The sequence below is a fragment of the Oxyura jamaicensis genome, chromosome 15 (assembly GCF_011077185.1).
Source record: "Oxyura jamaicensis isolate SHBP4307 breed ruddy duck chromosome 15, BPBGC_Ojam_1.0, whole genome shotgun sequence".
NCBI lineage: Eukaryota > Metazoa > Chordata > Aves > Anseriformes > Anatidae > Oxyura > Oxyura jamaicensis.
The window spans coordinates 6,779,733-6,798,027 of record NC_048907.1 but is presented as its reverse complement, the minus strand read 5'-3'; positions in this window follow the sequence as shown (position 1 = coordinate 6,798,027).

Sequence of the window (18,295 nt, the reverse complement as noted above, 5' to 3'; positions counted from 1 at the left end):
GAGAAAAAAACAGCTCCTCACTTTTCTTCAGTTTTCTTCTTTCCAGTGCGACTTCGTCTCTGGCTTTCCCTAAGCAAGGCGCTCATTTATCAGGCTTGTGAGTTCTTACGCATTGGCAGACTCCGTGGCTTTCCGCTTGGCTCAGGGCTCCCAGCCACCATATGGAATGAGTTGCACGTTTTCACTCCTTATCGCAGTTTAAGATGGAAATATTTCCTTGATTCTTCTCGGGGTATTTCTGCAATTGCACACATGCTGGGAGTATTTAACCCTGACATTGCTGATGAGTAGCTGTTCCTATTAAAGTGCCATCAGAGATTGAACTGAAAATCTTTTACAGTGAACTACGCCAGCAGTTTGATTCCATTCCTGGTTACAAATAGTTCCTTTAATAGTTTTGGAGTTACATGCATATAACAGAGAAGAATCTGGCTAGCTGTCTATTTGTCTGTCTGCTTGTCTCTCTAAAGAGACAACTTTGTCTCCCTCTCCGCATGCTGATCCAGTTTTGCCGTAGGGCTGCTGTAGCTGTGATAGTCTAAGGAGGTAAGAAAAGTCATTCCCTCTTCATCCTGCCTTTATTAAGGTAGATGACAGCTGAAGACAGACAATTTTTCAGGCACAGATCTTCCATGCATGAATCTTCCACTGCTATGCATCTAGCTGAGGGATTTTTTCCTCTCCCATGCAATAACATGCCTCATACTCAGGGTTTCTTCCAGCACCCTTTTCAGCATGGGCTACCACTTGGCACAGTAAGTGGAGTGTGAGCCCATCAAAGTCAGGATCAAGGCTCAGAAGGTGTAAATATGTGGCTGGCTCAGCACAGGTGAGAGGAAACAAGGTGGGTATGATCTCTCCTGGCCTTTCCCCTGTGCTCTCTCACCAGGAGCAGCCCCATTTTCTGTTTTAACATCACTTCTAAAGTCTTTCCTCATTAGGTATTCAAGCCTAGAAGCTCTTGGCATGTGCTGAGTTACACATCTTGGGTAGGCTGAGAAGGAAGGATGAAGTCATAAATCCACTTTCAGAGAAGAGCTGCGGCAAAATTTAGAGCCTAAATATGCTGCAAGGTCTGTTTTTTGCTGGGTGCAAACCTCGGTGCCTCTTTTTCAGCATCTCTGTCAAGGAGGTAAGGAACTTCCACAATTTCCCACAACAAAGGCTGGAGTCTGGATCCATTCAGCCTGCATTGCATTTGACAGCTTGCTGCAGCTCAGATACAGCACTGGGCTCTGCAAGAACAGACTTTTCACACTTGTTAATTCTGCTTTTCTCATTGCGATTTCTGGACATGTAGAGACTAGCTCATTATTATCACAAAACTCAGTCCACAGTGGTGAAATACATAGGCCTTCAGTGGGAAGGGAATTGAGTATGGCTCTAAGGTTAAGGAAGTCTGCCAGAAGGTTGTAAAGCAATATTATAAATGGAAAACAGGGTCTGCTCTCCATACATCTGAGATTGGATATTAGCCCTCCATTTGGTTATTCTTGGTCAAGTTCAATATTTTCTTCCATACTGGCTTTACCTGCTTGTATGGATGGCCTTAGAGCATTTCAATACGAGCACCGTGTTTTTCCTTCAAATTCAACATTGGCCCCACACTGATTTCCATGTTAGATCCTCTGGTTTCAGCTTTAGCACCACAAATTCCAACATGAGCTTCAACTGCCAGAGCTTCACCTTTACTGAACGTACATCATTATCAGCCCCCAAAGTTGCTTAAAATAAAGGTTTCTATGGAAATCATTGCTGATACTAGTCTAGGTGTCTTTTTCTTTTCTGTGCCACGTAGCAGGAAGAGAATCAATCCTTGTTTTTCAAAAATCTACTGTAGTTGAAAAACAGTATGTCTAAAAGATTGAGAAGAGGGAGGGAGTCTGATATCCACATCCTGGATCCAAAGCTGCCAGCATCTGAAGCCCCAATAAGGCTGCAACAGGTGCAGGAAGGTTCTGGCTTCCCTACGCATCCTGCTGCCTTGTGCCAGATGGGACAGATGCACGGCATCCATTTGCCCATCCACATTTGCCTGGATCCAGAGATGAGGGACGTGGGCAGTACCATGATCTCCATAGGAGGTGGTAGATCTGCTCATGGCCAGAGAGAGGCACTGAGGTTGCTGGCAGAGGACAAGTTGGGTAGAACTGGTGCAGACAAACCGAAGGACTAGAAAGCAGGAGCCCACTTGTGCCAGCCTTTGGAGCACATGCACCACCTGTGGCAGATGCAACTGCCCAGCTTCCCCCTTTGGATCAGAGCTGCAGGCAACACTGCCTAAAAATAGCCAAATCCAGACTAGCCAAAGGATCTTTCCTTCTATTTGCTTATAACTAATGAATCCATGAGAGCACTGCAATCATGGACCATGCTGGACACTCAAGCAAAGTCATAGGAAACAAAATACCAAACCATTTGCCAACTTTTAGCCTCCATTATGGGAAGGCCAAGTGCTTTAAAAGTCTCATTCAGCTTCCCATGTGCTTGTCTCCTCCCACACCAGCTTGCCCAATGCAGAGAGGCAGTTGACCAAAGGGAGATTTTGGGTTGAGTCCCGAGAAAGCAAATGACATTTCTTCATCGCAGTAAGCCTGGAAAGGCACTACGTTAGCAGCATCCAAGTCAATTTTTTCCTTATGTTCAAAGGAAACCCTAGATATGTTTTCTAATTTGCTTTCCAGCCCTTTCAATGAACAGGAGGCTTTGAAAACATGCTCTGAAATCCTTCTCTTCATCTCAACGCATCTGTTCTTTTTCTCCTCCATCTGGACAGCAGCACAGGTACACAGACTAGACCCTGGCCTTTGGCCGACATGATCTTTCCAAGTAATTTTTGGACATGGAATGAAAAATAAATCCAAAGCTCACTCTGCAAAGGAATTTTATTTCCATTTGAGTCCACTTCAAGGGGCTGCAGTGGGCTTAGTTTTGTTATTTTTGTTCTCCCTTCCAAAATAATAACACAGCGATCCAAAGTTTGGATTTAGAGGATTATTGGACTGTTGCTGAAAAAAAGTGAATAGCAGAAGCCTCTTCACTTACATCTCTAGAGCTGAGTCTTGAGCACTAATTGTACATGAGATTAAGTCCTCGCTGTCATTCTCTAATTCAGAATCAGACTCCTGGACTGACTTCAGACGGCTGCATTAGGCAGAAATAAGAGCTGGCAAGGCCAAGTGATGCCATTATCCATCCAGCAGGAATAGCAGGGCTCTGGAAGTGACATTGGCTGGTGCAGAGCAGGCATCTCTGGCAGGCAAGATGTGACTGCTGACCGGGAGAAGGTTCATGGAGCGAGGACAGAGAGCTGAAATTGACTCATCCAACACAGGCAAACTTCAGCAATTAAAATATGGTAAGGGGAGAGATGCTGTTGTCAAGAGGGGAAGAAGAGAGAACTAATAAGGCATCACACCAGGTGCTTCAGGAGGGAAAGTATCATATTTACCTGCAATTAAAATATAATAATAAAAACACCCATCCAGGAAGAACATTTCTGCCAGCTTCCCGAATCATCTGAGTTCACTGAACAGGTGCTTTGGCTTCTTGCAAAGCAATTTAGAAACTCATGGAAGGACCAAGCAACCTGAAGTGTGGGAAACAGAAGGAGCCAAGGCATCCCAGCAGGGCAGCACCGTAAGGAGATCGGGAAGAAGCAGCCTGCCATTAGTTTCACCATCTTCTGCCAGGCATCTTCTTGCCAGCCAGTGGCAGTGACAGCATTACCCCAGGGTAGAGGGGCAGGACTGCTGGGTGCACGACTCTTTATCCTCTAGGAATGCTGCCTGGAAAGACATGAAAGAAGGCTAGAGAAGGCAAGGAAAGTGAAGTGCATCCGTGTGCAGATGAGAGCTGGAGCTTGCTTTTCCAAAATAAATGCTTGGTTTTCCAAGCTTGACATCCTGCCTCCCCAGGCATCCAGGGCATGATTCCTCCTGTGTAACGAGCCACCCTTCCCATGCACAAAACCACCATTCGGTTCTCCCTTTTCAGGGCCGGATGGGAGGAAGTCTTTACTGATGGAGTTGAAGAGGCCGATGTCTTTTCCAGTCATGGTAGATTCTATCATCCCCCCGTGCAGAATGCATAGCATCTGCCATGACCTATAATTAGACAATTTCCTCTTTAAAGGCAGTTTCTACCACTTTATTTTTTTATATATATTTTTTTATATTTTATTTCCCCCTCTGAATTAGGGAGGGGGCATAAGAGGAAGAACACCATTGGGACTTTAGCACAGATTAACAGCTTCAGATCTGGATGGAGCTAGTTCTGCTCAAATATCAGCTGCCTATTCATTGACCTATGCAGCAGCAAATTTTTGCTGCTAGTTGCGCTTTCCCACAGTGTTACTGCCTGCTTTACAGAGAAGCTGTTCACACATGACTCTTGTTGATGTCCAGGTTGAAAACTAATGGTTAATCCAAGTGCAGCAAGATTGGAAGCCAGGTCCTAGAAAGATTTTTGTGGTTTCTACAAACAGCCACCCCCTTTTTTCTCATGAATTGCCTTTCAAGTTCATCTCTGATGGCAAGCAAAACCAAAATTATTTCAGTTCTTGAACCTGCAAAGCAAAATTTTCTCTCTCAACTCACTTGGGCCAGTGAGAAAGATTCCAAAGATTTTCCTAGGTCTCTTCCCTAAGGAGATAGCTAAACTATCCACAGAAAGTGGCCCTTTTCTTGCATGCACGCTGAAATGTTTGCTTTGGAGGGCAGAGGAACATGCGCCAGTGGGATGGAAAATGGGGATTAGGTCCTATTACGTAGCTGTTGGTCTCCTGGGTCCGCCTCTATGGAAGAGTTAAGCAGGTGCATAACTGAGCTCTCCTCAAGAAAATGAAGGTGCATGGTGAGGTGTGTGCTGGACTAAGAATGAGAACAGTGCTGGTGAAGATGCTGTACCACAGGCTCTGTGCATGCCCAAAGCCAGAGGCTGTGTGCACTACTTGCCAGCTTGTGCAAGCACGTGTGGTGATCTCACCTCGCTTACTTTGTGGCCAAAGGCTGGATGGTCCCCTTGAGGTCCACAGATTTAAACAAATGCTTGATATAACTAGGGTATTTTACTGGCCTAAAACTTGGTGAAACAAGTGCTCCCTAAGGCTGGTCTTTGGGCAAAGAGCGTGGCTGTACAGAGGCCATCTCCCTCCCCTGTGCACCTTGCCAAGTACAAGGAAACCGGAGAGTCTGGCACTCTTTGGTCCTGCCTGTCCAAGCCCATGTCTGCTGGAAAAGTTATCCACTCCATCACCTAGCACGCTTGCCAGTCTCTGTAGATATTGGTTTGGAAGGGATTTGCCATCTGTGGGATGAACCGAAAGAAAACATCAGCAGACTCTGAAGAACTACAGGAGCCCAAGCAGGGCGACATCCAATCCGCAAGCTGCCCAAGGTTCCTTGTCCCTTCCAAATGAGAGGAGGAGGAGGAAGAGGAGGAGTTTTTTTTTTGTCATCATATATATGTGAACTGTTGGAATTTTTCTGATACAAGATACCAAGTTCATCAAGATATTTTCTTAAGGAATCCATTGTTTTTCTACTACCATCAAGTCTATGGCTGCCTTATACCCAAAAGGAAAAGAAAGTCCTAGACCAAAGGGCTTCAGCCAAAGCTTTTTTTTGTTTTGTTTTGTTTGTTTTGTTTTGTTTTTCTTTTTTCTTTTTTTTTTTTTTTCCCCAGGGGTATACATGCCATTTACCTCACTGATGTCTTCATCCCAGTATATCTGGTTGAAGAAGGTCTGTCTCCATTCTGACTAGCAGATTGAGCTACTGCCCATCACAGAGAATGGAAAATTTGTCCTTGGTTTGCAGGGGTACATGGGGCTCCTGGGTGTTGAACCACCATCAGCCCTGGGAAAGCCTGAAGCCAGCCGGTTTCCTTTTGTAGCACTGTATCTCTCTTTCTATTTCTAGTGCACTTTAAAGTACAGGAGGCTGTGTGCTCCTTATCGCTCCCGAGCAGCGCTATAGCACAAGCAGCGAGCAGCAGATGGTCCACACCAGAGCATGAGTTAGGAAACAGGCCTGGTGGCGGTTTTTGTTGTTGCTGCTGTGATTATTAGAGTTTGTTGTCTGTCTCTGCTTTAAAATAATGTAAACACCACCAAGAGCAAATATCAGAATAGTAGCTGATTTTCTGTTGATTCAACCACCATTCCTCACTCCTATTTATCTTTCTGTCTGGGCATACGTGAGACTCAGAACAGAAACCTGACTCTGTGCCAAGGCCGGGTGTTCACCCAAAGCCAGCTCACTGTCTTGCACTTCTGGGGCATCCCCACAAGCGTGCCCTTCATCTGTACTTCTGCTGCAGAACAAAACCTGCAGTGTTCCTAGGAGCCAAAAGTTATGCACTCTGCTTAAAGAAAAGCATGGATAGGTAGCGTGGGTAGCATAGATTCCACACCTACATTTTAGATGTCTAAAATTAGATGGCAAGGACAAGCTCTCCTGGACACAGAGCTTTCATCCACAAGGAAAGCGTATTTGGGGATGGATTTACAGAACTATGCAATATGAAAGCTCCCAAATCTTTGATGATTACAGTGCTTGTAAGAATATATATCAGATAGATGCCAGCACAAGATGCAACTCACAGGCTGACTCCCCCAGAAAAGGTGGTGCTCTCCTCCACGTGGACCTGCTTTACTCAAGTCTTGGTTCAAGACGGCATCATACACAAAGAGCCAGAGTGTGAATTTACTGGAAAAGCCCCTCTCAGGTGGCATTAGGGTGGTCAGGACAGGTGTACAGGTAGCTCTCAAGAAGTGCCAAAACATCCCTGTTGCACCTTATCATATCCTGTCCCACTCCTCTCATACTCCTACTCATTTCCTTCTGAGCTCTCCACACAGTTCTTTTTCTATAGAAATGGTCTTAAAAGCATATAAGACCTTCGTGGCCTTGTTTTAACTGCCTCCCTCATTTTACCACTCTACCAGGGAATAAATTTGTCTGAAGTTCCTTTTTGGAAAAATGGCCAGACCATGGCTCCAGTGGCTTGGAACCTCCACCCCAATACCAGTGTAAGCCATTCCCCTCCTAAATAGGGAAAGAACTGTTTAGGTCCCCTACAAGAGAATCCTTGCCCTGGACTCATCCTGATTGCCCCAGGCCATAGGTCCGTAGCATCCTTCCCCACAGCCACAAGAAATATAATCATTATTTGAGGTGTGCTCACCTCAGACACTTTCCCAAGGTGGTGCAATATCCATAGCCTGTCTTTAAGTCCCCAGCTGATGCCTTAGTAAAGGGAACCCTGAAGTCCCACATGTTTTTTCAGGCTGTGTTTTTCCCAGCCTTAGAGCTGAAGGCATCCAAAGATTTGTGATTTATGCAAAGACTTTGTGCTTTCCTCCTTTGCCTTTTGCTCTAATAGCCTGGCTTCTTGATATGACCTTGCAAACTTTCTGATGTCTCATCATATGATTCCAGATGTACACATTTTTATGCCAACGACAGTGACCATTGACCAGGAATGAACAACATCTTGTAATTTAGGTCCTGGAGAGAAGAACAGCAAGAATGGCATAGAATATTTCAGGTGGAAGGGCCCTGCAAAAGTCATCTAGTCCAACTGCCAGAAGCAGGTTTGTACCTTGTGTCTTGAGTAGAGCAGCAGCAGCGCCTATAAAGCTGCCTGTCTGCCTCCCTCCCTTTCAGAGGCATCTTTGAAAGCTGCTCCTCAGAGAGAAATTCCAAGAGCTACAACCTTATCAAAGGAGAGGGAACACAGCCCAGTCATTGTCTTTCCCCAGAGAACTCAGAATGACATAAAAACAAAGAAACTCAGAGATTACAGAAAACTCTGCTGTATTTGAAAGACAGCATATACGAGGCTGCATATTCCAGACCCTTGGGCATTGCACACTCCAGGGATGCTTAAACTCCCCCATTTTGCCAACATTAATAAAACATCGCTTGAGGTCACTGCTCACACCAAAAGCCAAAGCTATCCAACTTCTCTTATCAGTTCTCCTGTCTTTATCCAGCTGGGAAACACTGTGTATTCATTTTGCCATCTCTCAGACATCGTCTAGTTATTCATCAAATCATAATGTGGAGGCTCCAGTGCCTCGGAGCACTGAGCACTTGAAAGAGGAAGGTTGGACTTATCGGAGCTGTGGTTTCCCACTCGTGGCCACTGCTCCCTGGGGGCTTCCTGGCTTACGTTCAAAGGGAAGGGCTGGTGCCAGTGGGCCTGCAGCTCACCCCTGCATGAAGCTTTTCAGAGACCCTGGAGAGAAAGGTGATCAAAACACAGGGAGTGAAAGAGGAAAAGGAGGGGGTAGAAGCCTCTCAGAAAATACAGACAGGAGCAGAGATGGGATCAGAGTACAGCCCAGCTGTACCTTTCGTCTCCAGTTAAGACTTCTGCTTTCCCTGCAAGGGTGCCAGCCTGGATGGACAGCCAGGAGACGGCTCCCAGATTCCAGCTCCACCAGCCAACCCCCAGGAGAACCTTCCCTCTCCTCACATAAGGAAGCTCAAGTCCCACAGGGCATCCTGGGAGTCCCCCAAATACTCTTCCAGGTGAAGCAGCCTTCCCTCCACCGCACCGAATTGCTCCCAGCTGCCAGCAGGGAGGAGCAAGAGTCACCAATGCTGGTTGAGTAAATAGTTAGATGGACGGACAGACAGACATACCTACACTAGGTTGGACGTATGGAGAGAATTGCAGTGCCTTGAACTCAGCTTTGGTGAGGCCGCACCTCGAGTACTGTGTTCAGTTTTGGGCCCCTCGCTACAAGAAGGACATGGAGGTGCTCGAGTGAGTCCAGAGAAAGGCTACGAAGCTGGTGAGGGGCCTGGAGAACAAGTCTTACGAGGAGCGGCTGAAGGAGCTGGGCTTGTTCAGCCTGGAGAAAAGGAGGCTCAGGGGTGACCTTATTGCACTCTACAGGTACCTCAAGGGAGGCTGTAGCAAGGTGGGGGTTGGTCTGTTCTCCCACGTGCCTGGTGACAGGACGAGGATGAATGGGCTTAAGTTGCACCAGGGGAGTTTTAGGTTGGATGTTAGGAAGAACTTCTTTACTGAAAGGGTTGTTAGACATTGGAACGGGCTGCCCAGGGAAGTGGTTGAGTCACCATCCCTGGAGGTCTTTAAAAGACGTTTAGATGTAGAGCTTAGAGATATGGTTTAGTGGGGACTGCTAGTGTTAGGTTAGAGGTTGGACTTGATGATCTTGAGGTCTCTTCCAACCTAGAAATTCTGTGATTGAAGGAAGTTTCTGTCCCACAACCCATTCAACCTCATATTCAGTTTCTCCCTTGCTAGGATAATAATCCCAGTCGGGCAACCTTATCAAGTGCTGTTTGACAATCCAGTAACTATATTGCATCCAGGAGTTTCTTTGTCCTGCACCATAGCAGCAATATCTCCAAAGAACTCCTACTAAAGCCAGGACCACTCCTCATAAATCACACAAACACTTTGGCTGTCTCTTAATCAATCTTCCCCAGGTGTTCCCTCAGTCAGCCTTACCACGATCTTCTTGAGGCTTTTTCTGGCAACTCTGATTTTTTTTTTTTTATTTGTATTTTTTCCTCTAAAACAACTGCCTGGCCATGTTCGGTGTCTTTGGATTTTTTATTTAATTTATTTATTTTGCTTTCATGCTAGGTAAAGCAGGATGCTTTACCACCTTTCTCTTTGCAGAAGTCTCATTTGTCCATCGATACCTTCTTCAAACACCCACTGAGGTTGTAACTCCCACAAAGATATCAAGTTGGCATCTTTACCTCAGTGTTTATTTGCCCACCAATCAAGTAGATTAAAAGTGTAAGGTATTTGCAAGGTGTCTATAAAATATTTATCATCCCACTTCATTCCTTTTCCCTATCATCATGGCAGGCAGCTACGTATCTCCATGAACTCTTCACTGGTACCCAGGGGAAGCTTTTCCTCTTGAAACTTCTTTTCAAGGCAAAATGTAGTTTTTCAACTGAAAGATTATTTTTAACTTAAATTGTCTGATATATTTGAAGACAGTTGATAAATCATTCAAAAAAGTCAAACATTTCTCAACATTGAATCATCTTGCAATGAAAAAGATGAGTTTTGCCACAGCTTCATTTTTGGACTTTTCTTTTGCTTTTGTCTAAGTCTCACATGAAAACCATACCATTTGCTAATTAAACCTCTACTCTTCATTTAAGAAGAAAGCATCAGATATATTTTTAATTCCTATTTTTGGTAATAGCTCCAGCTTAGCACCACGCTGACAGAGCCACATGCCTACCAGCGCGGAGCTGGCTGACATCCAGCCCCAGCAGGGCGGGCAGGGAAGGTCACGTCCGCTTCCAAGACCACATTGATGTCCCCTGAAATTCCTCTGAGGTCCTTTGCCTAAATGCACAAGAGTGTGTGCAAAAAGGCCCCATTCCTGAGATGCCCTGATGACCTTTTACAACCAGGTGATCAGAAATATGCCAGGGCTGCCCCTTCTCCACTGCCCCTGGCTTTGTCCCATCTCCCAGCCTGAACCAGGCTTTCTGCTCTTCTCCTGCAGCCCTCCCCATTCCCCAAACCCCAAACACCGTGTTCATTAAGGAAACAGGGCCAGCCTCAGACTCCACCACTTCGAGAACAGGGATGAAGGTGCATGGAGGAAACATGCTAAGAGCCGCAGCATCCCTGCAGCAGCACAGAGCTGGCTTGACCTGCCTCCCCCAGCCAGCACGGGGGTTCCCGGACCAGGGGGCTGAGAGCTGCTTGCTGTACACAGGCCACTTCAAAGAGGTATTTGAAGTGCTTGAACACAGCCCCGGGGAGCTAAGTGCCTTCTCCAGGACAGCACATGGTCCCCACGCAGTAGCTGCTGCTACTGTTGGCCGCTGCTTCAGATTTGCATGAGCAGCATCCCAATGCCTGCACCGAGCTGGGGACCAGGCACTGCCCTCCTGGCCATGGCAAAGTTTTGGGGACTTGAGAAATACAATTGCTCCCACAAGGAATGGAATAAAGTCCTTTCAAAGTGCTATCTCTGTGTTACTCCTCTGAATCCCTTTGCTTGGGTCAAAAATGAACATTGAAGCTTTAACTTCAACTTTTATTGTTGTTGTTGTTAAAAATAAAAGCTCACTGTGCATAGGAAATTACCTCCCCCCTCCTTCTTCCAGAACCATTTACATGACAGTGCTGCTCTCAACCAATTTGGGATGCTTTAAAACAACAGACTTCCCAGAGGGGGGGGAAAATAAACATGTTTCTAAGCAGCTTTAATATATACTCAGAGGGAGGCCAGCTCCTCTAAAACTGAGCCTGTTGTGCCTGAAGTGTTAGCCACTTTAGATAGCACAGAAAAGTCATGGTCCCTGCCCTTTTTATATCTATTGCCTAGTTCTGGAAACTATCCGGTGAGTAGCCACTTTGACTTTAATAGGATGAATCATTGTTAAACCCATCATGTGCTTATAAATGTTTACATGAGTGGGCCCTAAATGGAGATACTGCAGCAGGGGGAAAGAGAAATGAAGCTAAAAGCTGCAGTCAGAGCTGAGTAAAAGACACTTGTCTGGAGGGTTTCAGATCTGCTGGTGCTTGCTTTGAAAGCAACCTCCCCACCCAGGTGGGGAATTACCATCCCCAGCACCTGGGAGATCCCCAAAAATATTTACTTTGCTAATAAATGACAGCAGTAACAATACTGCCTGGTACTAATGTAGCAGCAATAGTGAAGAAAGAGTTCAAGAGAGTAAATGTCACCTGGTGCTGGGAGTGGTTCAGGGCTAAACCTGCCATGAAAAACCCATGTTGACCCAAAAGAGATGACTGAAAAACAGCAAAGGGCAGCGTCTTTCCACTGAAGAGCACCCAAAGGACATATACACACACATTTCACTCCAATGAAGGATTGTGCCCCCTGCCATCTACCTTCAGGAGAAATTCCCAAGATACCCCAGCCACCACTCTGCTACATCTTCCTTGCTTTATCCTTTACTCAGAGTATCACATTGTTTTTGCATTTGTGAGAGCAATCCTAACCTTGGACCAAAATTTAGGAGACTTTTTGAGATTGCTTCTTGTAACCGTACATTATTCTTAAATGGCATGTATGCTCAGGATACACTGCTGGAGAGATAGGCAGGGTATGTTTAAGGGCATGGTAAAAAAAAAAAATGCTCCTCCGGGTTAGTGGTAAGATTCCCACCAAGTGCAGCAGCTCTCAGATGGAGCCGTTTACGAGATGAACTTCAGGACCCTACCAGACTTCTCTGGCATGGGATCTGGGAGCTTTGCCGTTGGCTTTGAGACTTTGAATTGGGGCCAAGTGATTGCAGCTCCTGGTTTAGGGGAAGAGGAAGCAGAAAGGAACTACAGGCTTAAAGGATTAGAAGGAAGAGCTAAAAATAAAGTACCAGTAATGCCAGACCCCAAACTTTTACTGCTTTCCTTGCAAAGGGATGGGTTTTCCTGTTGTTTTACTGAGGGGAATCTGCCTCCTGTGTAACTTGGAGGAGCAGGACACTGATGGAAAGCTTTGATATTTCTCTCCAAAACCAAAACTGTTCCTGTTGTTCTTCCTTCTTCCTGGGACTCATCCTCTGGCTAAACACTGAGAACAAATGATCCAGCCTCTTCCTGTAGCCATTTCTCAGCTGCTTCAGCTCAGTTCAGTGAAATCATTTACAATCATTAGAAAAGAACTGCAATTATGAAAGAACTTGAGTATTTCTACTTGTGCAGCCCATGATGGGAAACTGAGAGCAGGGAAATATCCCTGCCTCTACTTCCTCCTGCACTGCTCTCCATCAGCTCCTGCCTTTTCCTTCAGGTCTATGCTGTCCTTTCAATATCACACAGACGTGACACTGGGGAACAGGGATGGAAAACAGAAGGGAGGGGCAGTAAACTGGGTGGCACCATGGTGCCTGGAAAGGATGTGGAGTGGGAGAATAAGGAGGGGAAAGATGTATGGATGATGCTGTTCTTGAGAAGGGGAAGGGCAGTCCCTCAGGTACCATGGGCTGGAGGAATATTATCCCTGCAAATCAGCAACTAGGCATGATTTCAGCTGCAGAGACAAGCAGGATCCCACAGAGCAGCAAGCCCAGCTCCTGGGTGAGCATCAGCGCAGTCCTGGGATGTGAGCAGGGCACCTACTGAGCTGCTGACTTCCAAATCCAATGCTGTGTGAGGGCTAGCTCATGCCTGGGATTACCAAAATCCTGCCAGAGCCTTTGGACTAAAACCCCAGTTTTCAATCTAGTTGATCCAGCCTTGGAGCCTGGCTGACCTTTTGAGGTCCTTTGGGTCTCATCTCCCACCCGGTTCCATCCCAGGGGACCCCACCACAGATAGGAAGGAGCAGGTGCCACGGGGACAACCCTCAGCCAATTAATACTCAATAGGGGAGTTTTCTGGGAAGAAAGGAACAGCAGAAAACAATGTTCAAACTTTCCCTGAGCAGACAGTTCACTTGAGAGGGAGCCCAACGCTTGGACCTAAAAACTATACACAGAGATATGTTACATATTTATTCAAGGCAGAAATTGGCCAGGAAATGGCTATAAAACACACATTTTGAATAAAAGGAGGGAGATTTATGGCTCTTTTGCGAATCTGAGTCATATCTTTCTGCATCCCCCAGGCAGGAATACCCTAATCACTAACATACCCCAAACATGTATGCACAGTGGGCTGAGAATTGCTTCCTTCTGGCCACAGCTCCAGCTAAAGACGTGATAGGGATTGAGCTACTTTATCTGACAGTTGGTAAATGAATTGCCAATTCATTCTGAGCTTGGAGGGGGATTTTTTCCCCTTTAAAAAAAGGGTCCTTTTATATGTGTCTTTGATCAGTCAGGGCCTTGACAAATTATTTTCCAAGGAATTTCTCTAGCTCTAATGCCATGAGGAGGGGGGAGAAATAGAGGATTTGCTCTCAAAGAAAAGCTTTTATGTCTCAGAAAGTTACAGCAATATAAGGGGCTTTCCTCCATTTCCCCCTCACCTTCCCTGCTTCAAGAAATGGAGGCAGGTAGCCTTAGGATTTTTCCATCCCACCAAAAGGGAGGAGGAGGAGGGAGAGGAAGCACTCCCAGGTCTCCCAGCCCCATCCTTCCTGGCATGGGGTAGAACCGCGAGCTCCAACACAGATTGAACAGAAAGGTCGTGGTCATCATTGATGCTAATAAAGAGATGCTTTGGTGCTAGCATGATCAATCAGAGCAGAGGACAGCTCAGGATCGTGTCACTGAGAAGCCACTTGTTTACCACAAACAGCAAGATGAGGCACTTGGGAATGACTGAGATACCAGGGAACTCCTCCCCACCCATACTGCCAGGTGCTGGGGTCACTGGAAAGCAAAGAAAACAACATTTTTCTTTTAATAGAGTCCAGGGCAGGCAGCTTGTCTCCTCCATTTTTGCCACACTATGATTTTATCCTATTTATTAGCTCTGCATACTCCTCCTCTCCAGGCAAGCATTACATCTCTGATGGGACTCCAAGGAGTGTGGGCAATGAGTGGCACAAGCCAAGCATGGGGCATGACTACTCTTTGCTATTATGAACATACAAAGAGCTTATCCCCCAGTTAACCCCCTCAGGTATCCTCCCCGAGGAGGGACCCCCAGTAGCACAGGACCCCAGGAGTACAGTCCAACAATACCAAGCTTCACCAGGACGGCTCAGGCTCTAAAAACGTGCTTCCAGCCTAACCCTGTGTGGACACATACTGAACTTGTCTACAGGAACATTCCCACTGAAATCCCAATAGCAGCCCTGCTGCAGACAAGGCTGGTGGATAAAGCTTTTTGGTTAGGGGCCAGTTGGTCCAGACAACCCGCTGTAGCTGCTTTTCCCAAAGAAATGAGCCTAATCAAATCACAGCAGCTGTCTCTTGGGAGCTCTCCAACTTATGGAGCCAAACTGAACCACCTTCAACATAAAACTGAAAACTTCAGGCTGAGCTTTGCTGATGATCCCCACTAAGACGATGCTGAGCTTGAAGAGTTTTACAAGATAGTTTGTTCTTTCAAGAATTTACTTGTTGAATTTGTCTTGGCTCACAGACCCTTCAGATTTAGGTTATATATCGCTACCTGCACCTCTCAGACCCAGGGCCACCTCTCCTGTTCTTGGAAGTTCATCCTCCTGGAAAGAGCAGAGGCCACGTGCCAACAGGCTGGTCCCAGCTAATGAAGGCTGAGCCCAGGGGGCTCTTGCCCCATTCATCAATAACCAATCAAGTTGTTAAAGCTGTCCTAAAATCTACCCCAATCAGATGGGGAAGGAGATATCATACATAGCTTTCCCCTGCTTTATTAGCAGCTGTGTAAATATGAGTAAAATTCAAGCAGACTGACATTAAAAATAATCCCATGTAAGGATCAGCAATGCCCTGTGTGGGTGATAAGCCTGCTCAGACTTCCTCACCAGCAAAAGCCTTCAAGTGTTGGCATGAACTGAAGCACCCTGTCTGGAAGACAGGCATTAGGAAAATATTTAAGACTTGTTTTAGATTTTGTTTTTAATGCTGCAGCGCAGCTAGGAATGAGGTGACCCTTTGGGGGTACTGATGCTGACTTTGCTGTTTTTCTTTTTAAATACCGACTGGAGCTGAGCAACATTTTGGATGTCTTCCCACACACACAAGAAGAGGCACATTAGATCAAGTTCTCTTAACAAAAGGATTCAGCAACTCCTATAAGAGCTACCCTCAACTCCCATCCCAGCAGCAAAAAGTTTTACGTCCATGCTTCAGGAGCTTGGATGTTTCCCGTTCAAGGTGATGCTTTACTTAGGAACACGCTTTATTGTTTCAGGTGATATGCTTAGAAATGGAGGGAAAAGTACAGTTATTTCTCTGGAATTAAAGTAAGTGATGTCATTCAAGCCCAAGCAGAGTTTGGATGCTGGTTAAATACATTCCCCCCACCCCCCAAAAAAGTTACCCACATTAGTCTGGTAGGGGTAATTAATTTCCTTTCTGAAGTGTTTTTGGAGGCTTTGAAGGTCACCCAGTAATGCAAAGTTACCAGACCTACAGCCCATGCCCCTGGCTGTGCAGCACTGCCTCCTTCCCTGGCTACACAGTCTCCATGGGAGATGCTTGGAAATGAACCAGAACAGGGTTTTATGGTTTGCTCCCACATGGGCAAAAGCTGCAGTCACTGCCAAGCTGGATTTGTCATCACCACCTTGACTGGCATCGACCCAACAGTAATATTGGTGCCTGTCACTCAGCGAGGCTGTTAAAGTGTCTGTGTACGTGTGCATGCTCATAACTCACTGACCAGCTCCAGACTGATTACAGCATCATGGACCATCCGTGGTCCATTGCCCCACTGCCTTAAATTACAAGCTCTCCCAGTCTGGAATCACCTCTCAACCCCTGCCTGGGCACACAGAGAGCCAGACTCAGGCAGGGTAGCCAACACTACTCGAACAGCAGCAAATACATCAGGCTAGCCCAGCTCTCCAACCAGCTTGGCTTGCTTTCCCCAGGTACGTTCCCCACAAAAGGCATCCTGTGCTTTAGCAGGGCACCGTGTTTCTAATTAAAAGCTCTGATGAAGAAGGTGCATGCAGACTCCTTAAGCGATCTTGAGATGGAAAACACTGGGTGATCCCCAGCCCAGGTTTCTGATGAACGTCAGGACCTGCAACTGCTCATGGGGAGACAGAGAGAAACCTGCCCTCAAGTAGGCAAGGAAACATTAGAAGAGAGAACACAAACCTTGACTTTCCTAAGCCTTCAGCAGTCTCCCATAGTATTTTCACAGCCAAATCAGCAAGCTATGGACCAGATAAGCAGACAAGTTGGTGGAAATCTGGCTTGACCATCAGGTGCAAACAGTGATGATCAGTGGTATCTCTCAAGGGCCAGAACTGGCACCAATGTTTTTTGGCATGTTTATTATGCCCAACAGAAAGAGGGCAGAGCACACCTATCCAGTTCACAGATGATACCAAAACAGGGAGCAGTCAATACGCTGGAAGGCAGAGCTGCTGCCTGGAAGGATCCCACCAGAGAAGTGGGGTGGCAGGAGCCTCACCAAGCACAACAGAGGCAAAAGTGAAGTCCTGCCTCTGAGATGAGCAACCCCATGCGACATGACAGGAAGGGGAGCCACCTGGAGTACAGCCTTACTGATCATAAAGGATATACCAGAAGCCCAGACACCAACAGGAGGAAAAGAGGAAATAGTTACCCACCATGACCATCTCCTTACACCTCTCAATGAGGGCATTCCACTGAAAACCCCAAAGACAACAAACACATTTCTAATTCATCACAGCCCACGTCTGAGCAAAAGCTGAAGCGAGATACCGATGACTTGTGGTACCCTAGAGCTGGCGATGGGGTTAGCACAACAGCACAAAGCCCACAGTGCTACAGACACACACTGGTAATTGCATCCTCCATGCGCCAGACCACACAAAATAGAGTACAAGCAACAGTACATTGTTATTATTATGATATTAAAAATAATAATGCACATGTTTGGCCTTACACAACAGAAGCATCTAAAACCCCAGCATCTACGAATAGAAGTACAACCTGAGCTATCAGTCGTATGCTATTAAAGAGCTCTCTATGTGCTGCAACCCCAGTTGAGGGCTGCACTTCACATCCAGACTTCAGGTAATACTTTTTTTCTCCTTGAGGCAGGTTAAAAGCCATTTGCCAAGGCTGAAGTGGAGAGCAACCTCTTTGCACACACAAAATTACACAGCCCTGAGTGAGAGTGCTGCCCAGACTCATAGAAACCCAGTCATAAAAAACAATTTCCATCCCCACATCACACACCCCTTTTTGACTTACTTAAACTTAAAAAGTGCTCCAGCACCACGCTGACATGAGCAGCCAGGCTTTCTGCTGAGCTCACACCATCACCAAGAGCTGCAGCTACCAAACCTCTGCCTTTACTCCCTGTGGTGGGAGGGCTCACCCAGGTGATGTCTCTCACCACGGATGATGCTGGTGCAAGCCTCAGGCACTGTCTCCAGCTGCTGCCGCGTAATTCAGGGCAGCTGCAGGTCTCACCAGCCTCTCACCATGCTGATGGGTAGCCAGGTGTTCTCAGGAGGGGGACAATGCCAAGAGGACACATGGCCAGGTCAATCCTACTGAGCAGTTGTCCCACCATCAGCCCTTCTGCCCCAAGACAGGACCCATCACACCTAAATACATTTATTTATCTGCTCAGGGAGATGCAACACACGCAGTTTGTGGACTTCTCAATATCCATTATCATAGCTGAGTCCTCCCAGGTGCAGGGTGAAGCCTGCAGAAGTGACTGCAGAGCAGAGACTGAAGCAGCCGCCGGGGCCAAA